Source organism: Lissotriton vulgaris, chromosome 12, assembly GCF_964263255.1.
Source record: "Lissotriton vulgaris chromosome 12, aLisVul1.2, whole genome shotgun sequence".
Lineage (NCBI taxonomy): Eukaryota > Metazoa > Chordata > Amphibia > Caudata > Salamandridae > Lissotriton > Lissotriton vulgaris.
In genome coordinates this window covers 69,579,711-69,594,272 of record NC_141700.1, presented here as the reverse complement: position 1 = coordinate 69,594,272, position 14,562 = coordinate 69,579,711, and the positions used below count along the sequence as shown (strand labels likewise).

The 14,562-nt window shown below is 48.8% G+C and overlaps 1 protein-coding gene across 1 annotated transcript in view; it reads right to left on the bottom strand.

Annotated features, from left to right (window-relative positions):
* Positions 1-13,028, bottom strand: part of LOC147673324 (phospholipid-transporting ATPase IK-like) — a 460,742-nt gene extending 447,714 nt beyond the window's left edge. Inside the window, exon 1 of the mRNA XM_086947163.1 lies at positions 12,593-13,028. The gene's annotated coding sequence lies outside the window, so the exon portion shown is untranslated. The remainder of the gene's footprint in view (positions 1-12,592) is intronic.
* Between the last annotated feature and the right edge of the window lie 1,534 nt (positions 13,029-14,562).

The window sequence follows — 14,562 nt, the reverse complement described above, 5'->3', positions numbered from 1 at the left end:
GGTCTCACTCTCGCTCAACTAGGTCCACCAAGGTGCTACCTGAGTTGTATGCAATGCCGACTGCAACGCGCATGAAGAGGTATGCAAGAAATAGAGGCTGGTCCCGCGCAGGGGCAGCAAGGGCAGAAAATAGCCAACCACTGTATGGCTTAATAAAGACCTATACAGTGATTGGTCCTGTCATGCTTGGTGAACAGGCGCTGAGTCCCACCCGCGCTGCCTCACATGCAGACATTGCACCAGAGGCCTAGTTGCAGCCTCAGCTAATCCAAATGCAGCTCTCATGCTGTCAAGTTACCAACACAGCATGAGAGCAGCATTAGGATTGGCGTGGGCAGACAACTTCACCGCTCATTAGGAGACAGTGGGGGGGGTGCAGTTGTGTATCCCCCTACCTCACTAATTGAGCAGGTGGATAGGACTCTAGTGTGCATGTCGGGCTGGCCAAAGAAAGGCCATCCAACCCGACATGCGCACTTTGAGCTCTTGTCAGCTGATCATTGTGTCTGCTCTGCTGTCAATAATATTAAACCACACCTCCTCCAGCCCGCATCATTGAGCACTGGCTTCCTGACGCAGCTGATTGCCGACTGCTGCAGGCAAATAAAAAACAAAAACGTTTTAAAAATTAAAAAAACATATTCATGGTTAATAAGGGGGACAAAAATATCAGTAAGGTGATGCCCTAACACCCTAAGAGATTCACTGTCACTGATTATAAGCATATTAATTCAAACAGGCAATAGGGCTCAGAAACAATGTATATGTTGCTTAATGTTGCTTGTCGCCCACCATGCATGAGGCTCTAGAAGAATCCATTCATTGGAAGGAAGGTAGCTGGGACTCTGTTGTGTGCAACTGTGCGCACAAGAAGTAATCATCATCAAAATATGGGCCTCTAACTGTGAGATGATTGCTACACAAAGTCCTACAAGCCTTTTGGCGGAACAGGCCTAGGACTCTTGCTAACTAAACAGGCTGTAGGAAGCTTTGGGAAGTTTGATTCAGCAACTCATGTAAACACATGTGTGGAGTTTGCAAAGGGAAGCAGTGACCAGTAGCATTCATGACAGGTAGGGATTGTACTCGCTTGCTTACAAATTTGCCTACTTATGTTCGACACCCAGCTGATCCTCTCCCTGACCAACGACCCCGCCTCCGCCAGAGCCAACCTGCACGAAGGGATGAAAGAGGTAGCCGAGTGGATGACGACCAGCCGCCTGAAACTGAACTCTGACAAGACGGAGGTCCTCATCCTGGGCTCTTCACCCTCCGCCTGGGACGACTCCTGGTGGCCTCCCGCCCTGGGCACCGCACCCAAACCGACAGACCATGCACGCAACCTGGGCTTCATCCTGGACTCCTCCCTCTCCATGACCAGGCAAGTCAACAACGTCTCCTCGGCGTGCTTCAACATCCTACGCATGCTACGGAAGATCTTCTGGTGGATCCCCACCGAGACCAGGAAGACCGTCACCCAGGCCCTCGTCACCAGCCGACTGGACTACGGCAACGCCCTCTACGCCGGTACCACCGCCAAGCTCCAGAAGAGACTCCAGCGGATCCAGAACGCCTCAGCCAGACTCATCCTCGACATCCCACGAACCAGCCACATCTCCGGACATCTGAGAGACCTTCACTGGCTCCCCGTCAACAAAAGAATCACCTTCCGCCTCCTCACCCACGCACACAAAGCCCTACACGACCAAGGCCCGAGCTACCTCAACAGCCGGATCAACTTCTACGCTCCCAAACGCCACCTCCGATCAGCCAACCACGCCCTCGCCGCCGTCCCCCGCATCCGAAGAGCGACTACAGGAGGAAGGTCCTTCTCTGGAACTCCCTCCCTCCCGACCTGCGCCTGACCCAAGACCACCTCTCCTTCAGGAAGAAGCTGAAGACCTGGCTGTTCGAGCAGTAGCGGCACCCCCCCCCCCCCCAGCGCCTTGAGACCCTACGGGTATGTAGCGCGCTCTATAAGTGTCATTGATTGATTGATTGATTGTGCAGAGGTAATTGTCTTTGTGTGGCTGGTGAGGTTGTGTGCAGCGGATACAGTGGTGCGACAAAGGCACACAAACACCCATATATATTTGTTGTCTAACAGAATGCACTTGGCTGAAAAAATAAAATAAACACTTAGAAAGATACACACCAGGCTGTGATCATACACACACACACACACATATCTCTCTCTCTCTCTCTCTCTCTCTCTCTCTCTATATATATATATATATATATATATATATATATATATATATATATATATACAGTGCATTTTTACGTAGGAGAACACATCCATTCTGATGGCCGCTCTACAGAACTTTAGATGTTTCCACCATGGTTTCTAACAGTTTAAACCCTTTACGTGCCTTGGATGCGTGGGAGCCATCTGACGCAAAAGTTCTTATGTGCCTTAGATGGCTCCTACGCATCCGACGACATGGCACAGGAAATCCCTCTGGTGTGGGCACCAGAGGGATTTCCTTTCCTCCTAGACAACCTCTGGAGCTGGGGAAGAGCTTCCCCAACTACCGAGGCTGTTTAGTTTGTTTCACTGAAATGACTGTGAGAAGTTGGCCTGATATATGATGCTCACTAATTCTAGTGTTTAATATCAACAAGAGAGGTAGGGCGTAGACACTCCTGTACCCCGGTTCAATGTATTATAAACAACAAAGGAGTGACTGTGATACAAAGGAATAAATGTGATAGTTAAAAGGTTTGTAAGAAATAAACTCCGCTGTGCGTCGCACGCGTGATCAATGCTCACACGCTCACACCGCTGTAACCAGGCGTCGTAGCACGCTGGGGAGACATTCGGTCACCCCAGCGGGGACCCAATGATGAAGCATGTCACCAACTAGTGGTGAGTGAGGGTCCTTCAAAGAAGTAGGGTTCTCTCCTTCCACCCACGATTGGGTGACCAGCAAGCCCCTAGACTTTCCTCCAGTTGATGATAGTCTCTTGAACTTAACCGGGGGCTTTGAGACTACCCCGCTGTGTGCACTGCACGCGTGTGAGCATTGATCACGCCTGCGACGCACAGCGGAGTTTATTTCTTACAAACCTTTTAACTATCACATTTATTCCTTTGTATCACAGTCACTCCTCACTAATTCTAGTGATCACCTTGTATCAGTCCAAACAACCCTTATGATGATTGGTTGTAAGTCAACCTGATAGACCTGCTATCCTAATGGTAGCATGGACAAAGCAGTCTTAGGCTAAACTCTTTTGGCATGTGAAGCCAGCTGTTTTACCACATATAACCCCTTGAATACCAAATGAAAGGACACCACACAGGTAGTTATGAAAATAAACAAGATATTTATTAACTAACAAACACCTCTGAACTCTTTATGAGATCAGAGGGCTAAGCACATGACAAGACTCTTGAGAAAAATACGTTAAGTTGCACAAATTACAATGGTGCCCTAGGGGCACGACAAACCATATACTAAGTAAATGGTATAAGGAAATCAATAGAAGGAATGGAGCTGTCCAGAGGCTGTAGGATCGCTGGGACTACACTATCCTGACCTGAGGTAAGTAATAGGAGGCCCACGGTACGCGTGTGCAGAGTGTGAACTCACACGCGAGATGCGTAACAAAGTCAATGGACAGTACAAATTACGAAAAGGTAAGTATTAGACAGTTCCGACTAGCTAGGACTAAAACGACTGGAAATCTGGACACTAGAAGAGTCAATCTACCCTTGAGCACCGAAATGCTCTTGTTACCTCACCCACGGGCTGCGGGTGCACAGGTGTCAAAGTGTGTAGGGTTTCCGCGTTGAAGTCTATGGAGCCTGGAAGAAAAGATGCTGCAGGTGGCCAGATGGAAGATGTCCGGAGTGATCCAAGGGTGGATCAAGGAAGATGAAGACCAGCAAGCAGAGGGGACAATGTTCACAGTCACTAGCCAGTGACTGGAGTGGAACCAGGAAGGAACCAGGGGGCATATTATCAAGGGGGTTTATCTCCGATTTTTTGGCATTAAAAGCCAAGAAAGCGGAGATAAAATTATCTCCCTATTACCTAGCTGTCGCTAACACCAGTTAGCGACAGCTAGTAGGAGATAGCGACCATCTTGGGCCCCACTTCGCATGTCAGTGATATTTATCACTAATGACATGCAAAGTGGCCGTGCCAAGATGTTAGCGACTGAAAACAGTCGCTAACATCGCTATCCCCTATTACCAACTTTTGGAGATATTCGCGCTAAGTGCGAATATCTCCAAAAGCTAACACCTGCCCTGAGCAGTTCTTAGCTATGTTATCCAATGGGAGGTGGATAACATGGCTAAGAGCATTAGCTCGGTAATGCATGAATATCGCTGACTTTTCAGCGATATTCATGCATTGCGGCGATTTTTATTGCATTTGCGATAAAATGTAAATGTACATGTATTTATATAGCGCAAATCACCCACATCGCAGGCATCTATGCGCTTGTTTAGGGAACCCGTCCTGGTATTCCCCTGTGAGATACCCCGGCAGGGTATCCACAAGGTGAAAGCCAGGCATCCCGCCGCGAGGGGCCGTTGTGGAGATTAAGCAAGCTATTGCCCAGAGTCACAGAGTGTGAACCCGTGAGTCGAGTAGGCACCAGAGCGAGAATTATCGAGTCCTTGGAATTATTGAGCCCAACCCCCGTCGGGGCGGGGAGTTGAACCCTGGTCCAGGGCCGATCTCAGCTTCCGGGTCTGCCGCCTCTAACCCCTGAGCCACACTTCTCCACTGGTAATACCAAGGTTTATTTGCTGTAAAAATCGCTGCAGCTCAGCAGTACATTTTTGTCTCTAACCAAGCAATAGTGATAATTATCGCTATTGCTTGGTAATATGCCCCCAGGTGCTGTCGTCGCGATCAGGTGAAGAGTTGTTGTGTTCTATCTAGGACCCCGATCAATATTGTGACCTTATGCCCCTATACGGCTATAATCAATACATATCCCAATAATGGCATAAACGATCAGAGCCATATTTCAGTAACTCGTCTCTGCAGCTCATTACAGTACATGACACAGCAGAAGCCACTTCCTTAGATTCCTAGATAACACACCGAGTTCTTTCGACAGCTCAAACCCCCAGCAACTTGAGAAAGCCCCGCTTGCTTTGTTTTGATTAGTAATAGAACTCCTGCGAGCACTATAGGAACGACCAGTTCTTAGTGGCATCTTTATTGACGTCTTATGTCCAAAAACGTACGTCAAACTCAGCTCCTTTCAGGTATAAATAATACCGAAGCACCAGTTGAGGACGTTAGCCAAATGTATATATGAATGTATATATTTTATTCATTTTAACTATTGTATGGCTAAGAAACCATATCAATGCTTTTACAAGTATTATTTCGTAATACTCCTTTTACTGTACGCACTTTTTATAATAACAAGTCTTGCAATTGTGGCAATTCATTTCTCTTGCATGAGATGGAAGACTGCTCAATAAATAATATCTTTTATTGAAAACGCCCGTCTCTCTATTCTCTGCATACTGGTGAAAGTAATTTTGCACAACTGACTGAGTGAAATAGCTGTCTATTGTTTCACACGACTCTAGAGATTGACTCTTATTCTGAGGAGCAAAGTTATCATGTTAATGCGGTTGTCGGAAGCTGAATCCCTTCTTGTCTGAGCCAGGGAAGCTGATCACTTCCTATTCAGTCAAGAAAGTTTCCAGTGACCTCTGAGCTAGCTGGCGCAAACCTAAATTAAGTCTAACATAGTCAGTAGAGACCTAGAAGACCGCACTCCTACGTCTACACTGCTGTTTATGTTATTCCAATGCGCAGGGCCTATAGGGAAAATAGGAACTACACTACAGAGCGGACGCTTGACTCTGCAGCCACGTGGACCAGGTGGTTTCTTCGACAACCAGGATGGAGGCACGAGCTGTACCACGCAGGCTCTCACTGTCGGCGGTGTTGGATCCGGAATTGGCGTCAACAGACCTTGGCCAAGGCAACCCACGCGGTGAGTGGAAAAGGTATCTGGTGCGGATCAGGAGGGTCTGGGGTGCTTCTCCTTTGCAGGGAAGCAGGGGCCAGTCTGGAGCAACCAGACCAGCGTTGTGGATTTCAAGGATCGTCGTCTAGGAGGCCACTAGCCAGCCGGCAAGTGACCAGACAACGCGTCGAGCAGCAATCAAGCAAAAGGGCCCCACGCAGATCTCGTGGATGCTGGAGGGCTGATCTTCTGTGCAGGAGCCGCTCGGGGCTGGGGCTTCTCAATCCCTAAAGCACTTCGTCGAGGATGCCTCTGAAGTCGTGCTGGAAGCAAAGTGCAGTTTCTCCAAGATGGCCGGTCCCACGTGTCTCGTCGCACCCACGGATCTCAGCTGTGCTGCAGATGTAGGTAGAGGTCGGAGAGGTCTGGGAGTCCGGGTCTCGTCGGGCTCTGAAGTCTGGATCCACTCGGGAAGACGACAAAGTGAACCGCTAGGACTCTTGATGGTGCCTGCAGATGCAGGGTGGACAGTCCTTGCCCACAAGGGAGATTTCTTTAGTCTTCTGTGGAGCAGAACGTCGAAGTCCAGAGTTTCTTCTTGTAGAGTTTCAAATCAGGATAATCTAATTTGGAATGGGACCAGCTCCTACCTTTATTCTCCTAAAGGGGGCTGTACTATGACTAGGTCCCTCCTATGGGTGAGACCAGGAAGGGGGGGTGGTTACACCCCCAATCCTTTGTCCGGTTTCGCGCCAGAGCTGGGGCTAGAGTGCCCCAGCAACTGGTTTGAACCGGTGTATGCACAGGGCACCTTGTGTGCCCAAGGCATGTCTCATTCCTTTCAGGCCTGTCCTACCTAATACACAAAATCCTGTCTGGGGTGGTGCTAGCACCTCCCAAGGCTGGAAACCCTTTGTCCAAGCCTCCCTCGCTGGAAGGACTCCCAGCAGCAGGAGGTCAGACTTGTGTCTGTGGTGGCAGCATCCATTTCCATTTTAACAGAGAGAGCAGGAAGCCTGGGGTCCTGAATAGCAGGATCCCAGGCCAACTAAGTCGAAAACCAGCTAAACACTAGGCAAAAAGTTGAGGGTAACCATAGTCAGATATCCACCTTCCTACATTGACGATCAGCGTGCACGTCGCGCTGACATAATTTCAGTGAAACTGAAACTGAAATAAGAAGATGGTTTCATTTCAGTTTCACTTTCTACATGCTTGTGGGGCTATCTCAGCCGCCGAGCATGTAGATAGACAGGAGAGGTATCATTGGAAAGGGGTGAATCTCCCATTTCCAATGGTACGCCTCCCTAGTGGATCCTGCTTGGCGATCGCCCCAGGAGGGCGATCCCCAAGCAGGGATTCACCTACGACACCAGAGACTGGGGGTGGGGTAGCCCCATTGGCAAGGGCCTTTGCTCACTCAAATTTTTGTGTGGCATATTCAGTCTTACTGTCCCACCCCGGGGGCAGATAAGGATATTAGACTCTAATCTATCTCCGTTGTCCGTTGGGGGGTGGCAGAAAGCATGCTAGGTACCAGGGATTCGTCTTTAGAGCACATTTAGGGGTGTGGGCTGCCTGCGATGGGCTTGCCAATATGCCCCTCCAAAATTCCACAGTGGCAGAAAGCACACTAGGCACCATTTTTTTTTAAATGTAAATAGATGTGGGGCTGCCCAGAATGGGCAGGCCAATGCCCCCACCCCCAAAGAAAATTACTAGTCTTTCTGCATGCCCCCAAGAAAGTAGATGGGGGCAATAGCGCCTATTCTGCCCCCCCGTTTGGCCAGAAAGCCGGCTAGAGACCAGGGATTATGGGCTAGATGTAGGTAAATCCCATTTACCGATTTTGAAATACCGAATTTTACCGATTCGGTATTTCAAAATCGGTAAATGGGATGTAGGTCCCAACATCTGGATATGTTACCGAATCCTTAAAAATTCGGTATTTACCGATTCGGTAAATACCGAATCGGTATTTGCTATAGAATCCTATGGGCCTTGAAGCCCATAGGATTCAATTCAAATACCGATTCGGTATTTACCGAATCGGTAAATACCGAATTTGTCAAGGGTGCAGGGGGTGTCACTTTGACACCCTCTAGCACCCCCAAAACGGGCATGTGTGCAATGTGGCACACAGACATGCTCTAAGGGCACGTCTGTCTGTCACATGGCACATGTGTACATGCACAGATGTGCATGTACACAGGAATCGGTATTTTACCATGGATTTGTATTCCATGGTAAAATACCGATTCTGTAAGCCATGTGCCAATGGAAAATTGGCTACCCACATAGCATTTTCGGTAATTTTACCGAATCGGTAAATATTACCGATTCGGTAATTATTACCGATTCGGTACTTATTACCGATTCGGTAATGATAACGATTCGGTAAAATTACCGAATATGTGCCCCTACATCTCCATAGCCCTTTACCGATCGGAAACGGCCGAAAATCGGTATTTTCGCCCGATTCTGATCGGTAAAGGGCTACCTACATCTGGCCCTATGGTTTTTATTATACATAGGGGTGGGGGCTGCCCAGAATGGGCATGCCAATCCCCCCTCCCCCCCATAAATACAAGCAACAGTCTTTCTGCTTCCTTCGGGAGGCGGATGGGGGCAATTGTCATTGTGGGGCAGGAAGCCCATTGGGCCCCAGGGATTTTTTTTTTTTATACAAGGGGGTGGGTGCTGCCGAGAATGGGCATGCTAATGACCCCATCTCTCAAAAAATCTTTCTTCCCCCTGGCCCGATGGATGGATGGTGCTTGGCTGTAGGGCCGGACAGCCCGTAGCAGGCACTGTGCTTTTCCCTGGTGGGCCACAGGGGTGGGGCCAGTTTTGTAACTGGGGCCGGTTTTGCAGCTGTGCTGCAATATCAGACCCCATTAACAAAAGTGGGAGCAGTGCTTTTTACTAGCATGCCTCTCCACACCCCCTTCCAGGGCCAGTCGAGCAGCAAGCGGCCAGGGCTGATTGCTGTCCCTAGTCTGGCCCTGCTTAGCTGGCGGTGTACGGGGATGGCTCTTGGCTGACGGAGTGCATGGGTGGCGCTTGGCTTGCAGTGTGCGTGGATATTACTTGGCTGACTGTGTGTATGGATGGGATTTGGCAGGAGGTGTACGTGGATGGCGCTTGGCTGGCGGTGTGCTTGGATGGCACTTGGCTGACAGTATGTGTGGATGTCGCTTGGCTGTCAGTGTGCGTGGATGACACTTGGCTGGTGGTGTGCATGGAAGGTGGTGGGCTTGTACTGATGGTTGGCTAGCGGTGTGGCTTGCATGGATCCCCCAGCGTTTTCTTACCCAAAATCTCCAGCAAAGCTCAAATTTACTTACAAAGTCACATTTTCCTCACATTCATGTGTGGGTAAGTTGTAGGTCACTGCGGAGGCACACATTTCCTACACCCTTGCAAGTGACTGCTATAATGAGAATCAAAATAAAGCTGCCACACTCCTCTCCGTTACCACTTTATAAAATCCATGGCACTCTGAACCTATATCTTGGGATGGGCACAGGAAATGGAGGCTTGCAGGTCTTAAGCCCAAGTCATGGCTGGCAACTGAACTATAATGAGTCGTTAGTCTTGAGTGGTAATGCCCAGTATTGATTCAATGCCCTCTCTTAGTGGCCAAGGAGCAAAGGGAGGTTGACGGGTTGCCATAATAATTCCCATTTAGAATAAGGAGTCGAGGGTTACGGTGCACCGGGCTCCAGGAGCTCCTTATGAGCAGGTCCAGCAACAGTGGCTGAGACAGTTGTTCCCAACAGGAACAACTAGAGACAAACAATACCCAAGGTGGTGTTGGAGCCTATGTTGCACAGTGCACAAGGAAATCTAAACAACAATAATGGCAACAAGCAGGCCTGGGAAAGGCAGTAGTGCAGAGATGTGCTACACAAATCAAGCTCTTGGAAGGCACTAGTTTGGGATTGGCGCTGCCCTTCTCCCAAGAAAGAGAGTGTGCCCTTCGAAGTTTCCCCTCCCCCATACCCCTCACCTTAAGTTGGACCTCAAGGTAACAAAGGCTAGGGCTGATATAGGCAATGGTTTGGTAGTACACTGGGGCAATCATAATACACATTTGTGGCTTCAGCTCTTGGAACGCAGGAGCCACAAAGAAGAGAAGTGGAGAAGTGTGGCTCAATGATTTGAGTGGCAGACCCTGATGCAGAAGTCTAGCCCGGGACCAGGGTTCAATTCCCCGCCTCGGCGGGTCTTGGGCTCAAAATTCCACGGACCTGATAATTCTGGCCTTGGTGCCTATTCCAATCATGGAGTCCAACTCTGGGCAATAGCTTGCTTAATCTCCACAACAGCCGCCACAACGCTAAGGATGCCTGGCCTCCACCTTGGGGGTGTCCAGGAGTGGCTGCCTCACAGGGAAAGCCAGGATGGGTTCCACAGCGGTATTCGTACAAGCGCCTTGAGACCCTTGCAGGTGAGTAGTGCGCTATACAAGTATCCATTTACATTACATTTACAAAGGGACGTTAACCCCTTGGTGGCATGGTGGAAAAAGAGCAATCAGACTCTTCAGACTAAAGACCCCATTCAGAAACTGGATAGAGTGAGGGCATCAATCAGTTAACACATGCCATACTATTGGGGATGCCAAATGGCAGGGCCAGCTGGAATAGACAGGTATTTGCAATGGCAATAGATCTAGCTTTAAAAGAATGATGTATGGTAATGTTACATAGTAATAGCATGGAATGGATATGTATTTGTGTGACAGCAAAGAACTGCGGAATAACATGAGTGCTGGTGAAAAGGACAGGTAAGAGTTCAACTGTCAAGCCAGACCTAAAAATTCATGTAGTTTAATGAGTGTCCTCCTCCCATCTGTACTGCTGCCAGAGAACGACACCATAAATTATATAATTATTCATGACACGTTAATAGCATTACAATGTGTGCAGGCGCTACTGAAAGTTCAACCTCAGAGAGTTGATTAAACAAAGTGATCACAGTTGTGTGGAGGGCAAGCGTTTCTTTTGTGGAAGCACACAACCCCCGCCCAATTAAAACATGTATTACTGGTTCCCAAAATATCGGTGGGGCCCAAGACCCTTTCCTGATGATTCTCACATAATTGTCTGGAGACAGGATCGATTACTTTTTGAAGCATACATGGCACTTGCAGCCCAAGTCTGTCTGGGGGCCAGCGAAGAGGAACAAGTGGATGGCCAGCGCGTCGAGCTTTGGCAGCTCTCCGTTATAGACGGGGTCTTTTGTTATTGTGGTTTGGTGGGCCTTTCTAACACGATGATGTAATATGCCACTAACCCCAGCACTGAGGCGACTTTGGGGAAAAAACTCAATTTAGCAACCAACATAATCAATGAGACACATTGTGGGGGTGAATGTATGCTATTTTGTTGTTTTTATTATTTTGTAGGCACAGGGAGATTAAGTGATTTGCCCACAATCACAGGATATTGAGCCGACCCAGAGACTGACCTGTTTCCCTAGCTTCAAAGTCAAGAGCTCTGGCTATTAGGCCCGAGCAGGCGGACAGGTAATTCTCGAAAGTGCAGCAGATGAGGTGACACTGGGACTAAGGCACTGCACCCGTACTATAACTGCTTTAAGTGTCAAAGCAGGGGGCTTCAGTGTCCATTTTCCTGGCTTGCATTAGACCCAAGGCTCCCTGGCTGCACCATTGTCCGGACACAAGCGAGTTTTTATCCTCCCGTTTAAGTCACTACACTGGGCAGCAGCCACGAGAATGACTCTATGACCCCCGGGCCTCTACGAGGACTGGATGCGCTCGTGCTGATACCACACTGAATGACCACTGCTGTTGCGCTCGCGACACACACTGAGAACACCCCCAAACATTAGGCGTTGGTGTCGCCCCTGGAGTGGCGCTCAGTCTATCGATCTAGCAGGGGTGAAGGTAGGGTTACATAACTCCAGGCTGCACACATGAATTACCTGCAGCTCTCTCCATGCAGCAGGCTCTCAGCACATGGAGCTGTGCAGGAACATCTTAAGGATTTAGGGGGGCCTGGGATCAATGTATTTTGGGGCCCCTGTTCATCACACCTTTGAATTCATGATTCAATTTCAGCTCTTTCAAGCTCTATGTGGCAGGTCACTGGGAGTGCACAGGCACGCTCCTCCGAATTCTAAATGGGTTTACATCTTCTATTCAGGGATAGTGAGGTGGGTTTTCAATATTGTGACACAGCAGCAGCTCACTAATATTACTGCAAATGATCTATGTGACACCCTCCCAATTTCTCAGGTGAGGTCCCGTTTTGATCTAAAAGAAACTTTGTTATTAATGTTGCATGAAACATAAACACAATATATCTCTGCGAAATATCTGCACACACCACCCACATTAAAAATAAATGTAAGAAAAACAGTATTTAAAACAATCTGTTTAAGAATTATTCAAGGTCATCAGGTAAAGATTGTCAGCAGAACAGACCTGGCTCTTTGGGGAGGAGGGGCCCTGAAAGGTTGGCTCCCTGGGCTAGAGCCCACTTTGCCTGTGCCTTCAAACGTCTCTGGAGCGGTGCCACTCTCTGGGCCACTGGCGCCAGGCTACATTGATTCAACTTTGCAGCGACATTTCTACCAAACGGGCAAGGCAAAAGGAGAAATTGGTACTGACCGACGACAGATGTTCAAGTTCCGACTGGGGGCGGATGCAGATGTTGCAGAGTCAGCGTGGACGCCACAGAAGCGATGAACGTCTCCCCGCCTCCGCCCCCGTCTCCTCTCTTCGGGATCTACCTCAGCTCCGGGAAGGCTGGACTCCTCGCCCGCGCCTCTCTCACCGCAGAGCCAGGTGAACAGACTGGTTGGTATCCGGGCGAGCTCGGCGGCATTTATACTGGACGGCTCCTCCCAGGAGATCTCGCAGACTCCTCGGCTGTCTCAGGCTGCTTGGGCGCCCTGGGAGTCCACGCGCACTCTCTCTGTGAGCATGAGACGGAGACACCTCGGCTTGTCTCCGGCTGCTTGGGCGCCCTCGGAGTCCCTGTGAGACCACCAACAGGAGCGAAGATGACGCCGCTTTCTTAACACAACATCCTCGCAGGGCCAACTCATACCCTTGTACTTCAGAGGCTGATGGCTGGAGTACTGCATGTTTGTGTTGTATTAATACCTGCTATTTACAGAGCTGCAAAGCTGCCAGACTGTGGCGTTAATAGGATTTATGCATTCTTTTCGAATCTGACCCACGGTGTGATCTTGGGAAACATGGCATTGAGTGATGGAACATTTAAGCCCCTCAAGGAGACAATAGTTTGACACAATGGCCGCTTAGTCAGCATATTTAAGCTGAAAGCTTTACAGAAGTTAACAGGGCACACTCGATTGGAAGGCTTCGTGCGAAACCTTCATTTGTGAACCGCGGCACTAGAAAATCCAAAGAAAATAATTGGAGACAAAGTAATTGTGTTTAGAGAGGAACTGGGTCAGCCATTAATTTGTAAAAAAAAAATAATAATAAAAAAAATAAAAAATGCCAGGACCCCCGTCAGGAGGCCCCTGCCGCTTGCTCCACACATTGCCCCTGCCAGCTCTGCCAATGACGGTACAAGACAGCTACTACTAACCATCACACTACACCAAGAGCGACAATTCAGACTATTCCAGGCCCCAAAAGTGATAAGAAGGGCTTGGGCAGAAGCTATTCATAATTCTTAATGTATAGTTTTGATCTGCTCATCTCTAAATTAACCTTCAGCGCCATCATGTGCCAGACTGTCATAAGTACCGGTGTTGACAATTAAGTGCTGGTGCCGAGCACTGGAAATCACAGTCTCAAATGAAACACTGAATGGGGGTGTCGAGGGCTGGGGGACTGTTAAAATCCAGCTCAGCACCTATTGTGATGTAACATGACGGTGCACAGCTGCACAGAGATTACTTCCTGACCTGCTCCCTCTGACTTCCCTCAGTGGGTGGCCCTGTCTTTTGGCAATGCCACTAGGTCTGGCTTCAATGTGCTGTGCCCAGACACACCACTCACCCTGTACTCACATGGGCACCGTTTTTTACCTCTAGAGTACTGGGAATAGGAGCGAGAACCAAGAAAACACATCTGCTTGGTCTGGGAGGAGGAAGCATGGGCACAACCAAGAGTGCAAGAGACAAGGAGCAAAGCATGCGGGAGGTCACGCATGGCGGAAACTGAGATACTCAGAGCAAGTGCCAGCAAGTGCCTTGTGAGCCCCGTAAAGTGCCTCAAACAAGATCTGTTTAATCATTAGTAGAGTGTGGAGGACGTCCAGCTGGGAATTAACAGAAGCACACTGAGGTAAATTAAGTATCTGGCTTGGCAGACGCATTTTGCACAATCTGAAAGTGAACGTCCATGCCAATAGGCCCGATTCAGGCGGGAGAATCCTCATTTTTTAAGCCAAAATGGCTTTATTTGAGCCGTCTCCTATGTAAATCGGACATCAAACGTAACTGAGCAAGACATTCCTGAAATTAAAGGGGGAAGTCAGTGTTACTACCACCGTCTTGGGTCATGAATTGAATATCAATACCACAGTTAAAATGTAACGCACAAAGAAGAAATCATAGCAATTAAAAAAAAGGCTAAATGCATGCTTAAGACTTCCACAA